General features: G+C 46.3%; 1 protein-coding gene across 6 annotated transcripts in view; it reads left to right on the forward strand.

Annotated features, from left to right (window-relative positions):
• Positions 1-237: 237 nt before the first annotated feature.
• PLCH1 (phospholipase C eta 1) overlaps positions 238-16,798 on the forward strand; it is a 160,195-nt gene continuing 143,634 nt past the window's right edge. For 4 of the 6 annotated variants that reach the window (XM_081189881.1, XM_081189889.1, XM_081189883.1 and 1 more), the window contains exon 1: positions 240-652. The gene's annotated coding sequence lies outside the window, so the exon portion shown is untranslated. Of the gene's footprint in view, positions 653-16,798 lie in introns of all 6 variants that reach the window. The other 2 variants (XM_081189890.1, XM_081189885.1) reach the window with 2 other exon arrangements.

Consider the following 16,798-nt stretch of genomic DNA (forward strand, 5'->3'; position numbering starts at 1 on the left):
CCCAGGCGTGTTCTCGCTTTCCTTTGTTGTTTCTCCCCAAGTCGGATTTGATTTGCAAGCTCCTCAGGGCAGAGCCCCTTCCTTTTTTCTTGTAGCCTGCAAAGCTCAGTGCATGGATATTGTAATAGAGAATCTTGTTTATATTCTTCTGATAAACAGCAATTTGAACAAAACCTTAAAAGATGAACCATGTGCGTCATATGTTTCTTTAACAAATTTTATAGGCTGCTTCATCAAAAAGCTGAGGTGGGGGAACTCAGATGTTTTACCTGCAGTCTACAACAATTGCACGGAGTAATGACACCGTGTAAGATAAGGGACTGTAGCAGTCAATCCGATTTTAGCTCCGGCTTCTGCTAAGTGAAATGTAAGAGAAGTTAATTAACTTCTGGCAAGTGTCCCTGCACGCTGAGCTGGGAATCCCCATCCGGCAGAATCCAGGCCGGGTTTCTCAGCCCTCCGCCGCGCCGTCGGGGGTGGTTTGTTGTATGTTTGAATGAGAAAAGCAGGTTGTGGCGGCAGCCGAAGCGAGCTGGTGCCGGCGCGGATCTCCGGAAAGTACTGCAGAAAGCCTACAAAGCCAAGCCTGGTTTTGAGCGGCGGAGTAATAAGAAGAAGAAGCAGCAAAAGTCCCGAAGCTGGGAACCGAGAGGTGAGTGCGAATCCTGCAGAAGACTGAAGGGCTTTGCAAGGGGGCGACCTCCTGGAGCTATAAGCCGTTGGAAGGGGGCTTTGGGGAGGCTAGCCTCGCAGCCACTTTGTCTATTAGGAAGGTGCAACCACATGGGCGTAGTCAGGATTTTTGTTTGGGGGGGCAGAACCTCAGTTAAATATGCTTTTTATTGTTTGAGGGACGCAGCTGCTCCCCTTGGCTACGCCCATGGGTAGGGGGCTAAACCTGCAATGTGAACCCCCCCCCCCGGATCCTAGTGGGGTGATCTACGAAGAATCCCTCTTTGCATTGCTGATATTGTAAGGTGGGTTTTTTTTTTGTCCCCCCCCCCTCAAACTGGTTGCCACCCACCGGCCAATTCACCTGCGCCCCATCGGGGCGAAAAGAGAAGCTCCCCTGAATTCCTGGGAAATACCCCGGCGGATCGTGTCTCCGATCCTGCAACTACAACCCCGGCCGAAGCGCGTTAATTTAAGCTGGAACGTAAATTTGCAACTGCCTTTGGCAAGCTGCAACGGCATCTTCAAATAAGCAAGGGCACCGCAATCTTAATCCTCCGCTCCTGTGCATGTTTGCTGGAAAGTAAAGTCCCACCGGGACTGCTGGGCCGCTTGCGCCACTGCAAGAAAGCGTGCAGAGGATTAACCGGCTATGGTTGGAACCAGTAGAAGCTGATGGATGGAAAGGGGAAGGTGGGGATAGGAGAGTTTTGCCGTCCCATCTTCCCGGGTTGCAGTTCACCTCTTGTAAAAAGTCGTTTGGGAGCCAAATGGGAAGAGCGCGTCTTTATTGTCTCCCATCTGGTTTTCCAGATCGTCCCTGGTTCCTGCCAGGAAAAAAGGTCATTGCTTGGAGCTTCTCTCACCCAAGGGTTCTCCCCACCAGAAAACCATCACCCTCCTTGGCAGCTCCTTTCCCCTCTCCCTCCCTCTGCGGTTGAGGGTTGGAGAGCTCCCTTTGTTGCATGTTTTGGAGGGAGGGAGAGAGAGAGAGAGAGAGAGAGAGAGAGAGAGAGAGAGAGAGAGAGAGAGAGAGAGAGAGAGATAACAAGTCAAGGAGAAGCTGGTGGCCAGGATCAGCTTCCAGGCAGCGTGTATTCTCACAAACACTCGTTGATCTCTGTGATAAATTGTCCCTAATTGACTGTGGTTGATCAGCCTGGTCCAGGATTCTAAGGTTAAAATATGGACCAGAAGCCTTTCCGCTGAATTTGGTGTTTGTGAGTGAGTGAGTGAGAAAGCAGCCTTGGATTTTGTGCCACTGGCACAGCATCATCCTAAGTGACAGGCAAAGTCAACAGCTCTCTGCTTCAGTTTGCAATCTGTAAAAATGGGGAGAAAAGCGGCCTGAGATGATTATTATTATTGTATTTCATCCAGTTTATATACCACTTGATTGTAAACAACAACAACCCAACAACAGCCACCCACCCTCAAAGCATTTTGCAATTGTTGTGGGCAAGCAGAATCAATATTGTAGAGCACTTTGTAAATTAAAAGAAGTGCTGTGTAAGTGAGAAGTTATGTCATTCTAGGCTTGGAAGTGAATCCCAGTTTATTTCAGTTGGGGATTACTCCCAAGGAAATGAACACTTGAAAGCGCTTTATAAATGTGGGGCTATTGTTGTTGTTGTTGGTAATAAAACTGTTAGCTACTATTTATTTAAGGCAAATGCGATTTAGAAGGAAAGCCAAAATGTTCACTTTGCACATGTGTAAGTTCCATTAACTTCCATAGAACTTTGGGGGTGTCTAGGAAAACTTTGCACTGCTCTACTTCGCTACAACTGATATTGCTTCCATGAAGGTGAAAATAAAGATACATATGTATTCATAACTTGTGCTGTGTTTTTTCAAGTGTATGTATACCAAAATGGGTAAGCGTACATTTATCCCATGTGGTGTGTATTCACTTTTTCTGTGTTGGAAACTATTTATCAGCAAAGTAACCCTTTCAGAATGGATTTGGTTCCTTACACATCCCCCTTTAAAGCCCTCAGTTGCATACTGTATTTCAATATTTTTTTTAAAAAAAAATCAGTGATGCTTTTTGCATGGCAGTTTTACATCCCAATTCTGTTATGTGCTTGCTTTGGAAGTAACAATGCGGTTTAATACTTGTCCACTCAGAAGTAAGTTCCATGCATTTCAGTGGGTCTTAGTTTCCTATAAGTGAGTGAATTAATTTATGAGTAAATGTACAGAGCGGGCTGCAGGACCAATAGGCTATTGATTTATTATTATTATTTAGAAGGAATGTCCTAGAATTCTTTTCTTTTTGAAAGTCTCTATCTTATCACTGACAGCACTTTAGAGAAGTGGCTGCCTAAATGAGGCCAAACACTTTGGGCGTTTCTGTTTTGATATTGGATGAAGTTATAGGTAAACAAAGCCAGCAGTGACCGGTTTGATGATTGATCTCCAAGTGAAGTGGGGAATGTACTCTTCCTATAGACAGTGGAGAGGTTTTTGAGAAATACGGATGCCCAGTTTCCAAATCTCCCTCTCTTGCAGTATATGCTCTATGTATTAAACAGATGAGTTGATTTACAGGAAAGTCTGAGCAAAAGGTGAACCCTTTGATGAGTGGTTGATTGTTTTTCCTGTTGGCTTCCTGCGGCACTGTTCTGCCCCTTTAAGGCCCTGGTGAGCTGTCACTGCTGACCCAAGAGAGCCATTAAAGGCTCAGGGAACCAGTTGAAAAGCACCATTTCCTTGCCTTTCAAAACAAGAGTCTTGGTCTCTGTGCCTGTTTACCAACAGGATTACATCTGGTGCATGTCAATATGCTTAGGTCTCTTGTGTCAACAGTCTTTGCAATTCTTTGGACTTAGACCAGCTTTTGCCTTTGTTCCTCCATCTTCTTTCAAGCTGCCAACCACTGCAGGTTGTTTTTTTTTTTTTAAGTGCTATGATGTTCATCCAGCAATATAACTTTTGTTGGTGACCTCCCCACTTCCCCCTTTTTTCTTGCGCCAGTTTCCAAATAAATATCATTGTTTCCTCCAATACAGTTGGTGTGCATTTTGGAGAGTCCGCTGGTTGGTAGCTGATATCCTGGCTCCGTTAAAAGGGGCAGGACCAACATCTTTGGGTTGTATGATAATAAAGGGATGCATTTCTCTTTATGCAACTGATGTGTCCATTACTGCAGTATAAAACTGTTCAGGCTTCTTTTCTTCCTGAGCTGGTTCAAACTTAGAATATCTCAGTTGAGACTCCCGTTTCTCCTCCTGTTGGTTTTTCATAGGCAGGAGTTTACTTAGTCATGCGAGCAAGGAATATGTGAGAACCGTGGAACTATGCTTGGAATCTTGTTAGTTTCTATCCCAGCAACAGATTCAGAGTCTGAAATTCGAGGTGGGGGACGATGTCCCCTCTGATTTCAAAGCTGCAATAATCGCCCAGAATTTTCCAGGTTCGAATTCCCATGCTTCTGTTGCAGCAAAACTCTTGCTGGCTTTGCATAGGATATATTGCAGAAGAACATGGAGGTTATTCAGCTGGATATAAGTGATGCATTACAAGAGCATCTCCCTATCTTTCTTCCACCTATTTTTGTAGACTGCGGTCATCAACTGGTGGCTCTGTGTCTAGCTGTGCAAGATTTAACAATGCCAACTCAACTTGTGAGGTTGCCTAGGAAATGGAGTAAATGCCTCAGTCCTTTCACCCTGTGAGGCCTATTTTCCAGGATGACTGAAAGCATCAGCGCTGGGAGTGTGTGTGGAGGGGGGCATATTGTCTCCTTGGGATAGTGGTCTGTTTAACCGTGGCTACTTCAATGGCAGAAAGTCTTTCAAGCATGTAATGATGGAACGGTGCATTTCGCATGAATGGGTTTCTACGAAAAAGCTATAGGATCCAAACAGTTTGAGAAGTATCTAGGGAAGGAGACTCACCCTAGCTACATTTATACAGTCATTAGCTTTGGAGAGTCCTAAATAGTAGGTTCTAGCACACACCTGCACCCCAAAAATCTGGTACACTCTTCCTCTCCAACATATGGAGAATGGCAGGGTCACATGATGGGGATATAACTGTGTGTGTGGCCAGCAAATACAGCCCTCTTCATGCAATGGTAATCATGCATGGGCATATACCTGAAGGAGCATCTCCACCCCCATCGTTCAGTCCGGACACTGAAGTCCAGCTCCGAGGGCCTTCTGGCAGTTCCTTCACTGCGAGAAGTGAGGATATAGGGAACCAGGCAGAGGGCCTCCTTGGTAGTGGCGCCTGCCCTGTGGAACGCCCTCCCACCAGATGTCAAGGAAATAAACAACTACAGGGGTACCTCAGGTTACAGACGCTTCAGGTCACAGACTCTTCAGGTTACAGACTCTGCTAATCCAGAAATAGTACCTCAGGTTAAGAACTTTGCTTCAGGATAAGAACAGAAATTGTGCAGCGGCGGCAGCGGGAGGCCCCATTAGCTAAAGTGGTACCTCAGGTTAAGAACAGTTTCAGGTTACGAATGGACCTCCAGAACGAATTAAGTTCTTAACCAGAGGTACCACTGTATCTGACTTTTAGAAGACATCTGAAGGCAGCCCTGTTTAGGGAAGTTTTTAATGTTTGATGTTTTATTGTGTTTATAATATTCTGTTGCGAACTGTCCAGGGTGGCTGGGGAAACCCAGCCAGATGGGTGGGGTTTAAATAACAACAACAACAACAACAACAATTTTATTATAACATGGATAGGGTTCTTGTCTTTGGCAACTACCCACTAGTTTTCAGGTTCCTGCCTTCCATCCAGTGTAACATGGAAAGTATTCTTGAGTCTTGCGCTAGGAATGGATGGCTGTCCTCACATTCAGTCTGAAAGAGGTTTAGGCTTGTTTGACTATTCCAGGAGTCGCCAACTTGGTATGCAGGGGCTCCATGGCTGTTGTTGTTAATTAATTTTATATACCGGCCTTCATCAGGGTGGTTCACAGAATAAAACACAAGTAAATAATTGTGTTCATGGCTCTTCTCTACCCCACCCCTATTTAATCCATAACAGTCCTGTGAAATAGATGGAGGGTTAGCAGCTGACCCAAAGTGAGAATTGCATGGCTGAGCAGAGGTTTGAAATTTGGTCTCTCCAGTCTTAGTCCAACATACTAGATGCTTTACCACCCTGGGTCTTACGAAATGAAGAGTTGGAGAAGATATTTTGCTAGTATATGGCAAACTGACTTGAGATCAGCTTACGCCATACATCTGAAATGGGTACATTTAATTGTTAACATTTTAAAGGACAACAAAGAAAAGACTAGCATGCTTTCACAAGTGAGAACTGCTGTCAACCTCGTTCACGCGTAACGCTGGACCAAATCGTGGCTTAGTGTGAAAGAGCCTTGACTACAACTCATGGTTTGTTTCAAGAACATGCAAAGCCAAACTATAGCTTAGCTCAGCGCAGTGGTGGAATGACTGCTGGTGGCCATAATCTCCTTTCTGAGATTGTGCTTGTTCATACTAAACTCTGGTTTGGCTTTGTGTTATGTGTGAACCGTTGTCTGGCTGATGCCACTTTTTAAATATGGTTGATGTGGAATAAAAAAGGAGCGTGAATGACTGTACACTTCAGTAGGTCGTTTCATTCAATTTACAAGATGTGGAAAGTGCAAAAACCGATCCTGTGGAAACAAACCTTTTAGGTGAATTGACACACCTTGTGGCAAAACACACACACACACACACACTGGGGGGAGGAGGTTGAGTAGGAGATAATTCTGTATAGGTTGAAATGTAAATTGATGCTGCTCTGAGTGTCGATGAAGATTAATGACCTCTTCACATGTCAGTGAGCAATGGCTAGTCCTGCAGAGCACCATCTGTACAACAAGGACAGAAGTGCATGAAAGCGCCACTGATTAGTTTGTGGATTTTGGCTTAAGCCCTGGGTCACATATTGAATGCATAGCTTGGCCGCATGACCTTCCTATGGAAATATGTTAACCCTTCATGGGCAGACGGTTATAGAAAAAAAACCATGAGTGCTGTTTTAGTGGTCCACTCAATTCCCTGCTCTAGATCTCCTTCTTGATGTCCTTTAACCAGAGATTATGGTGGGACTTTCTGCATGTGAAGTTTGTGCTCAGTAAATGAGTTTTATTTATTTATTTTGGACAGGCTTATGCCTCTCTTTAGTGTAAAAAAAGGGGATGGGGAGGAATTGAACATAGGGTGAGTGGGCTTGCAACTAAATAGCCAATAATTCTAATGACTAATCATGAAACTCAGCAGGATCGATAGCTTGCCCTCTGCTCACACCAGATGACTACAAAGTCAGGGCAAGTGAAACAGTACTTGCCATCCTTTGAAATGAAAGAAAAGCTGGCAACAGCAAGAATCGATGGGAGGCATGCCACAAATAAGGCCATAAGAGGAACCTTGTTGGATCAGTCCAAAGCCCTATGTCTAGTCCATCTCTAGCATATAGTTATCCCCTTCCAAGGCCTAATAGTCCCCTACTTAGGAGTATATTGCCTGGGATCTAGTTTTGCAGAGTGACCCCAACCATGTCTACTCAGCCCTATTGCACTTTTAAAGATAAAGACAAAGGGACCCCTGACCGTTAGGTCCAGTCGCGGACGACTCTGGGGTTGCGGTGCTCATCTCGCTTTACTGGCCGAGGGAGCCGGCGTACAGCTTCTGGGTCATGTGGCCAGCATGACTAAGCCGCTTCTGGCAAACCAGAGCAGCACACAGAAACGCCATTTACCATCCCGCCAGAGCGGTACCTATTTATCTACTTGCACTTTGACGTGCTTTTGAACTGCTAGGTTGGCAGGGACCAAGCAACAGGAGCTCACCCCATTGTGGGGATTCGAACCACCGACCTTCTGATCAGCAAGCCCTAGGCTCTGTGGGGTTAGCTTCGCAGACTTGGCCTCCGTTGGCAGCAGGAGGCAAGGCACCTCTTCCCTCCATGTCCCTGTTGCCCACCCACCTTACACCTGTGTGAGCCAGACTCCAGGTCTGGCACACAACAGATCAAAAGGCAGACAGGCAGCAATGCCTGCAAGGACACAGCTCTGCTTACATCTCCTGCTGAATCAGGGATGTGCCTTTGTTGTCAGGTGGCAGGTCCAGATCTCTAGAGACTTGGTGGAAAAACACACATTAAAGACCCCTTATAAGAAAAGACAACAGCTAAGCACCTGGAGCCTACAGTTTAAAAAAAATAATCCCTAAACTGCTTGGGTCTAAGATATCCAAAGAACTGTTTTTCCTCAACCAGCCTCCCCACTCCTCATTCCTCTAACATGGTTGGCCAAGACTAGAGACAGGGCCCTTTCAGTAGTGGCACCAAAATTATGGAACTCTATTCCATGAAACTTGGAGGGCCCCTCTCTGCTTGTGTTCTGCCAGCTTTAAAGACACAGTACCAAAAGAAGATTCTGCTGGATCAGGCAAATGGCCTATCTAGTCCAGGATCCTGTTCTCACAGTGGCCAACCGGCAAGCAGGAGACCACATAACACTGGTCTTGAAAGACCTACACTGGCTCCCAGTACATTTCTGGGCACAATTCAAAGTGTTGGTGCTCACCTTTAAAGCCCTAAACGGCCTCGGTCCAGTATACCTGAAGGAGCGTCTCCACCCCCATCGTTCTGCCCGGACGCTGAGGTCCAGCGCCAAGGGCCTTCTGGTGGTTCCCTCACTGCGAGAAGCAAAGCTACAGGGAACCAGGCAGAGGGCCTTCTCGGTAGTGGCGCCCACCCTGTGGAACGCCCTCCCATCAGATGTCAAAGAGATAAACAACTGCCTGACATTTAGAAGACATCTGAAGGCAGCCCTGTTCAGGGAAGTTTTTAATGTGTGACATTTTAGTGTATTTTTAATCTTTATTGGAAGCTGCCCAGAGTGGCTGGGGTACAAATAAGAATTTATTTATTTATTTATGCATTCATTCATTCATTCCAGCTGTGGAGGCCAAGCATAGCCATCATTTTAAAAATAAAATCAGGAGGGCTTTTAGCCTCACAGGAAAGCAAGGTTTTCTCTGAAGACTGCAATTTATCTGCTGGGCTTACCTTTGTTGCATCGTGTTTGATCATGGTGCTGTGCTGGGAACTGCTGCTCACCTTGAACAATATGTATGGTTTAGAGCAGGCGGGAAAGTGGAACAGAGTTCCACAAAAGAAAAGATAAGAAACTATATATTGCTAGCAGCTGATATGAGTTGTGGTTCACAGCATCTGGAAGGCACCCGGTTGGGGATGGCTAGTCTATCCTGGCTGGCAGCAGCTGTCCAGGGTTTCGGGCTAAAGGGTTTCCCAGCCCTACCTAGAGATGCCCAGGATTGAACCTGAGACCTTTATGTGTGAAAACAGATGCTCTACTGCTGAGCTACAGCCCTCCCCACCAAAGGGGGAACCAGAGAGCACTACACTTAACAAAACTGTGATAGTCTGTTATTGCGCTCTATGCATGATTTGAAAATATCAGAGTGATTTGTCTGAAATCACTCATGTCGAATGAAATTGAGTTCTTGTGCTGAGGGCCTTCTGGCGGTTTCCTCACTGTGAGAAGTGAGGTTACAGGGAACCAGGCGAAGGACCTTCTTGGTAGTGGCCCCCCTCCCTGTGGAACGCCCTCCCTTCAGATGTCAAGGAAGCAAACAACTACCTGACTTTTAGAAAACATCTGAAGGCAGCCCTGTGTAGGGAAGTTTTTAATGTTTAATGTTATATCGTGTTTTTAATATTCTGTTGGGAGCCACCCAGAGTGGCTGGGGAAAACCAGCCAGATAGGTGGGTATAAGTAATAATAATTCTTATCATTATCATTATTATTTCCACCATGCAGGGCACCAGATAAGAGAGTATTTGCTAAATCATTGCAGAAGACAACCCTTCGTCTGTACTCTGCAGATTAGCAGAAAATTTTAAGGAATATCTAATCATCATTCTGTGTTATCTGCTACTTGCCTCTGGGGATGTATTCTGATGGCTGGTGATTAGTTTGTGACATAAAGACTATTATATAGCGGGTTTTCTGAGACTGCCTTCCTTACAGGGGGGCCCAGTCAGTTACTGGGGAGATGCAAGCTTCTTCTGGCACATCCTGGCAGAGCCAGGTGGTATGTCCTCCCTGCTGGCACAATAGAGTCAGTTGCATGTTCTTCCCTTTCAGCTGATAATCAGAAGATGTCTTTGCCTCCCTGGGGTCCACGTCCCTCCTTTGGGGGGCCTTCAAGTGCAGCTTCCCTTTTCCTTTGTATTGCTTGCCCCTGGGGCAAAGACACCAGTCAACGCTGCCAGGCAGGCCATCTGTCTTTGTTTTCTCCTCGTTACATTAGGAGAGGGTTTTAAGTAACCTTAATAGGGGAAGGAAAGAGAAGCGGACTGCTTGACAACCCCAACTCTAGAGGGACGCAGGTGGCGCTGTGGGTTAAACCACAGAGCCTAGGACTTGCCGATTGGCGGTTTGAATCCCTGCAATGGGGTGAGCTCCCGTTGCTCAGTCCCAGCTCCTGCCAATCTAACAGTTCAAAAGCACATCAAAGTGCAAGTAGATAAATAGGTACTGCTCTGGCGGGAAGGGAAACGGTGTTTCCATGCGCTGCTCTGGTTCGCCAGAAGTGGCTTAGAATCATAGAATCATAGAGTTGGAAGAGACCACAAGGGCCATCGAGTCCAACCCCCTGCCAAGCAGGAAACACCATCAGAGCACTCCTGACATATGGTTGTCAAGCCTCTGCTTAAAGACCTCCAAAGTAGGAGACTCCACCACACTCCTTGGCAGCAAATTCCACTGTCGAACAGCTCTTACTGTCAGGAAGTTCTTCCTAATGTTTAGGTGGAATCTTCTTTCTTGTAGTTTGGCTCCATTGCTCCGTGTCCGCTTCTCTGGAGCAGCAGAAAACAACCTTTCTCCCTCCTCTATGTGACATCCTTTTATATATTTGAACATGGCTATCATATCACCTCTTAACCTCCTCTTCTCCAGGCTAAACATGCCCAGCTCCCTTAGCCGTTCCTCATAAGGCATCGTTTCCAGGCCTTTGACCATTTTGGTTGCCCTCCTCTGGACACGTTTCAGTTATTCAGTGTCCTTCTTGAACTGTGGTGCCCAGAACTGGACACAGTACTCCAGGTGAGGTCTGACCAGAGCAGAATACAGTGGCACTATTACTTCCCTTGATGTATTCATGCTGGCCACATGACCCGGAAGCTGTCTGTGGACAAATGCCGGCTCCCTCGGCCAATAAAGCGAGATGAGCGCCACAACCCCAGAGTCGGTCACGACTAGACCTAATGGTCAAGGGTCCCTTTACACTTTACCTTTAATGGGGGAAGGAAAGAGAAGCAGACTGCTTGACAACCCCAACTCTAGAGAGGACCTATCAAGATCAAGACCACGTGGTGACTTGGCCTGCATGCACACCATACTTTTAAAGCACACAGTTTTGCCCAAAGAACCATGGGAACTGCAGCTTACTCCTTACAGAACTATAATTCCCGACACCTTTGAGAACCCTGGGAGCTGTCGTTTGTTAATGGTGTTGAGGACTGTAGCTCTGCAAGGGGTAAGCTATAGTTCTCAGGATTCTTTGGCAGCCATGTTCCTCAAATGTTTGGTATGTCCGGTACAGTGCGCACACAGCAGAATGACCTGGTAAAACCCTAAGGTGCTAGAATGGACTGTGGGAGAATGCCATGTTTGAAATCTCGTTATTTGAAAAAGGAAAGCGGCAGCTCCACACCCCCCCCCAGCCCTATTGCATGGTGGCGCTGTGTGTTAAACCACAGAGCCTAGGACTTGCTGATCAGAAGGTCGTGGTTCGAATCCCCGCAATGGGGTGAGCTCCCGTTGCTCGGTCCCTGCTCCTGCCAACCTAGCAGTTCGAAAGCACGTCAAAATGCAAGTAGATAATTAGGTGGGAAGGTAAATGGCGTTTCCGTGCGCTGCTCTGGTTCACCAGAAGCGGCTTAGTCATGCTGGCCACTTGACTTGGAAGCTGTACGCCAGCTCCCTCGGCCAATAAAGCGAGATGAGCAACGCAACCCCAGAGTCAGCCACGACTGGACCTAATGCTCAGGGGTCCCTTTACCTTTACCGTTAGGCAGAGTGAGGCACCTGCCTTAGGTGGCAGATTCTTGCTAGCAAGGAATGGTGGCAGGTAAGTGGGAGCACAGAACTTTATAGGGCATGCAGCTTGCCCTGTGGTCCCTCATCAAGTCTGTGGTGTTCAGGTGCTGAGGAAGATGCTGTCCCATCATTCTGGTTGTAGCTCAGCCGGTTTCGGTATGGGGAATGGGGAGGCTGGCCCTGGTCAGTGACAAAGGTCTTCACTGCTTTCCGCTGTGCATGCTTTCTGCTTGTATTTCTCCTGCACACATGGAGTACATCTATGCGGCCTTAACCAGTTCACTCTTAATGTATATGAGGAGCCATAAGTCAATCCTTCGTCTCTGTGTGCCTCTCCCCCATGATACATTCACTCATGATACATGCCCTCCTTTGTACTAACTCACTTCATGAAGCTGGAACATATAGCTTTGTCCAAGATGCAGCAGTGACCTGGAAGTAATAGAGTAACCTCCTTGTTGATATCTCTTTCTCTTTCTCTGCTCTACTCTTCAAAAGGGTTTGCAAAACCTTGTTTTGCTCTGTGAATTTTCTTTCTATAGTTGTGGCTATATTGTTGTGTGGTTGTTTTGTAGCAAGATTTAGACTACCTAAAAAAAAAAACTTTATACTTTTATGGTAACTTTGAGGAAACTTATAGTTCTCCAGATATTATTAGACTATAGCTTTCATCGTCCCCAAATGTTGGCCTTGCTGGCTGGGGCTTGCAGCATTGCTCTGTGGTTCATTTGCGGCTATTTCTGGGACACTTTGCAAAATACTGGCCAAGAAAAGGAGCTACTCTAATTGGACTGTGTTCCGTGTCTTTGTGTGCCTGCTGTTTCAGTTGGGTAGTACAGACTTGGGCTCTGGCAGTGGGAAAAGAGAGCGTTAAATAGCCATCTGTGCCGATCAATAGGATTCCCTGCTGATCAGGCAATATATTTGACTGATAGAATTGAAACAAAAGATGGGGGGTGGGGTGGGAGGCATTGAAGGAAGAGGAGATTAGTTATCTCCTCACCCAGTGAGCCTGTCATTTTAATGCATTTAAGCTCTTTGAACCTTCGCAAAAAGATGAGAGGAGGATTATGACTCTGTTTTCAACCTTGTTGATAATTCCTCTACCCGGTCTGAGCTACAGTACAGTGGTACCTCAGGTTACAGACTCTTCAGGTTACAGACTCCACTAACCCAGAAATAGTACCTCAGGTTAAGAACTTTGCTTCAGGATGAGAACAGAAATCGCACGGCGGCGGCAGTGCGGTGGCAGCGGGAGGCCCCATTAGCTAAAGTGGTACTTCAGGTTAAGAACATTTTCAGGTTAAGAACGGACCTCCAGAACGAATTAAGTTCTTAACCCGAGGTACCACTGTATCTTTCAGGTTGCATGTGGCAGCCAAGGAAGCATTCGTAGGACTGCTTGTTCCTTGAAACAGTTCAGCAGGCTAATGAGCCAATTTTCCCCTCAGCTGGTCCACCATGTACCTTCTACATAAAACATAAGGGATACGGGTGACACTGTGGTCTAAACCAGTGCTTCCCAATCTTTTTCCGACCATGGCCCCCTTCTGACCTTGTTTCCTTCCTGTTTCCCCCCGGAAATAGCCCGGGGGAGCAGGGCAAGTAAAAATCAATACAATTTGTTAGGTTCTGCCCCCTAACAAAAGCCTGCCCTCCCCAACAAAAATCCTGGCTACACCCATGCCCCCCCCTGGCCTACCGGTAGAAAGGTAGCTATTTAAATGTTTTGTTTGTAAATGGAACATGGTTTATTTGTATTTTTTAATAATTTATACAAAATACAATGACATAAAATGATAGGAACATAATGAAAGATGGTTGAAGCAGAAAAACATACAATCATGAAGCTGGAAGGCCATCTTTCTAGTGCAGGGGTCAGCAAACTTTTTCAGCAGGGGGCTGGTCCACTGTCCCTCAGACCTTGTGGGGGGCCGGACTATATTTTTTTTTAAAAAAGAAAAAAGAATGAATTCCTACAGCCCACAAATAACCCAGGGATGCATTTTAAATAAAAGCACACATTCTACTCATGTAAAAACACACTGATTCCCAGACCATCTGCGGGTCAGATTGAGAAGGCGATTGGGCCGGATCCGGTCCCCAGGCCTTAGTTTGCCTATCCATGTTCTAGTGCAGGGGTCGGCAAGGCTTACTGGGCATGGGCCGGATCAATCCCACTGCATGGGCTGGACCAGCGCAGCGCGAAACTGGAAATCGCGTCTGCGCATGTCCGTGGTGCCAGAAATCGCTTCTGCACATGCCTAGACACCAAAAATTGTGCCTGCACAGAAGCGATTTTCGGCGTCTGGGCATGCACAGAAGCAATTCCCAACACCACGGACATGTACAGATGTGATTTTCGGCGTCTGGGCATGCACAGAAGCAATTTCTGGAGCTGATGGGCCACAGGTTGGGGACCCCTGTTCTGGTGCAACCCCCTGCAATATAGGAAATTCAACTAAAGCATCTATAACAGATGGCCATCCAGCCTCTGCTTCGAAACCTGCAAGGAAGGAGAGTCCAGAACCACCCAAGGGAGATCCATGTTCTATGTATTATAAAAAGTAAACAACACTTATTTGATACAGAGGGGGAAACCTACAGATACAGTCCAAAAGGTGCACAGGGAATTCTGTAAATACGGGAGAATTTTAAAAAGCAAGTGGTCCTCACTGACCTGGTGCAAAAAGATATTGTCATCCGGAGGAGCCCTGGCTGCCTAGATATCCCCCTTCTCCTAGAAGGGAGCTGGGCATGTTTAGCCTGGAGAAGAGGAGGTTAAGGGGTGATATGATAGCCATGTTCAAATATATAAAAGGATGTCACATAGAGGAGGGAGAAAGGTTGTTTTCTGCTGCTCCAGAGAAGCGGACACAGAGCAATGGATCCAAACTACAAGAAAGAAGATTCCACCTAAACATTAGGAAGAACTTCCTGACAGTAAGAGCTGTTCGACAGTGGAATTTGCTGCCAAGGAGTGTGGTGGAGTCTCCTACTTTGGAGGTCTTTAAGCAGAGGCTTGACAACCATATGTCAGGAGTGCTCTGATGGTGTTTCCTGCTTGGCAGGGGGTTGGACTCGATGGCCCTTGTGGTCTCTTCCAACTCTATGATTCTATGATTCTATGAGATTCCTTCCCCATGTGCTGTCCTGGGGGTTCTCCCAGCTCCTCACGAACCACTATTGGGGGTGTTGAGGGATGCAGGGGGAGGAAAGGAGGGAAAAGCCCCATTGCACAGGCAGAAGCCCTCGTGTAGTGCTTGCTCTGATGGAGGTTGTTGGGCAGATCTTTCCCAGTAGTTTCTTAGCGTAGTTTTCTTTTTGTGAGATGGGCCTCAGAAAGATTATAGAAAAAAGAAGGTATTTATTTAAAAGAAGCTGAGACCTAGGTTTTGAGGTCTGGAGTCTGTGCCCAACATGATTTCAGATCCTTATTAGTAAACAGGATCTCAGGCATGGACACTTCCATCAAGCCTTGGGTCTGAAGTCCAGTGGTTGTTTCTGGGGTATGCAGGGAGCTTGCTCAGGGTGACAGCATAGAGACATAGGGTCCACAGAGATGACATATACACAGCAAGGTTAAAAACCTGGTCTTAAATCAGTTTCTTGGGAATCCAAAAGTGTGTCTAGGTGACTTGGCAAGATGACCTGTGAGATGGGGTCAAAATGAGGGAATGAATGGAGCAGATGGGTTAAAATCCAGGTATGTGTGTGTGCTTGGCCGTTGGGGAGAAGCTTTAGGTATAGTGTATTGGGACAGGTTCTGGTTAGAGGTAGATTGGGGCACTTCAAGTAACAAGAATGACTCCTCTGTGGATGGTCCTCCTGAATGGACCTATGAAGAACAATGACCGTGGCTGGTGGCTTCTTGGTGAGTCCGGCTGTCTTGTCCGCAGACTCTATTGTTCTGTGGGGTTTGCATCTTCATTTCTATGGAATTCCTGGTTTGTTGAGGATGCTCGTCTCCAGATGCAAGGGCTTTTTGATACAAAACCTGTATCTGGTGACCTTTTGCTTACAAATCATTTTGCCTTATTGCCAATGGCTTTCTGGTGAATCAAATGAAGCGTCTGGATCCTTACTGGCAAGAAGGTCAATGAGGTCAAGACAAAAGGATCTTTTCCCAGGGTCTTTTGGCTTAGGTAAATCCATCTTTGGTTCACTCTTGAACACAAGATGGAGACTAGCAGCTAAAGCCTCCTAACTGGCCACAGGTTTCCCACCCCTTTGCCTAAGTGGTCTTCTTAAATATTTCTCAGAAAACAATCCCTCTCTCTTCCTATACTGTGATTCTTTGTGTGCTTCCCCCAATGGCAGGGTCACTGGCATTCTGTTACAGACATCTTATCCCATCTATTGGATGGCAAAAACTAATTAGACTAGTTCAGATTCTTTCAGGATTTAATCACAGGGTTCTATGGAGACACTGAGTTATTATAGTTGGTGTAAATCTGGTTGATTTCACCTTGATTCTTTGACCAGAAGGCTCTTGTTTTTGCTGTTGTGGATGTTTTGTTGTTGTAATTTGATGACAACAAATTGTACATTCCCTCTCTTGCTGTTTTCAGGCTTGTCTAGGAGGTTCTTTTGATGTCTGCATCCCCTGGAAGGCTGCAAGAAGTGTCCCTTAATCCTCTAGCCCAGCTTAACATGCACACGTTACTTAAATTGTTCCTAGATAACTTCCTTTTGCTTTGGAACAGGACAAGGCTTCCAGGGAGAGCGCTATGTGATTGGCAGTAATATTGTCTAAATTAAATGTGCCTCCTGCCTCTTTGATTTCTGGGAAGTAAGAACAGAATGAGAGTTGGTTCGTAGCATCTTGCAGCCGCTCTAGCCATCTTGGCAGTAGATTCAGCAAGCCAAGCTAGATGGAACTGGTCAGACTGAAATGTGAATTGTTCTTAAGTACCGCACTGCCAACCTAGCAGTTTGAAAGCACGTCAAAGTGCAAGTAGATAAATAGGTACCGCTCCAGCGGGAAGGTAAACGGCATTTTTGTGCACTTCTCTGGTTCACCAGAAGCGGCTTAGT

This window comes from Podarcis bocagei (genome assembly GCF_964188305.1).
Source record: "Podarcis bocagei genome assembly, chromosome: 4".
Taxonomy (NCBI): Eukaryota; Metazoa; Chordata; class Lepidosauria; order Squamata; family Lacertidae; genus Podarcis; species Podarcis bocagei.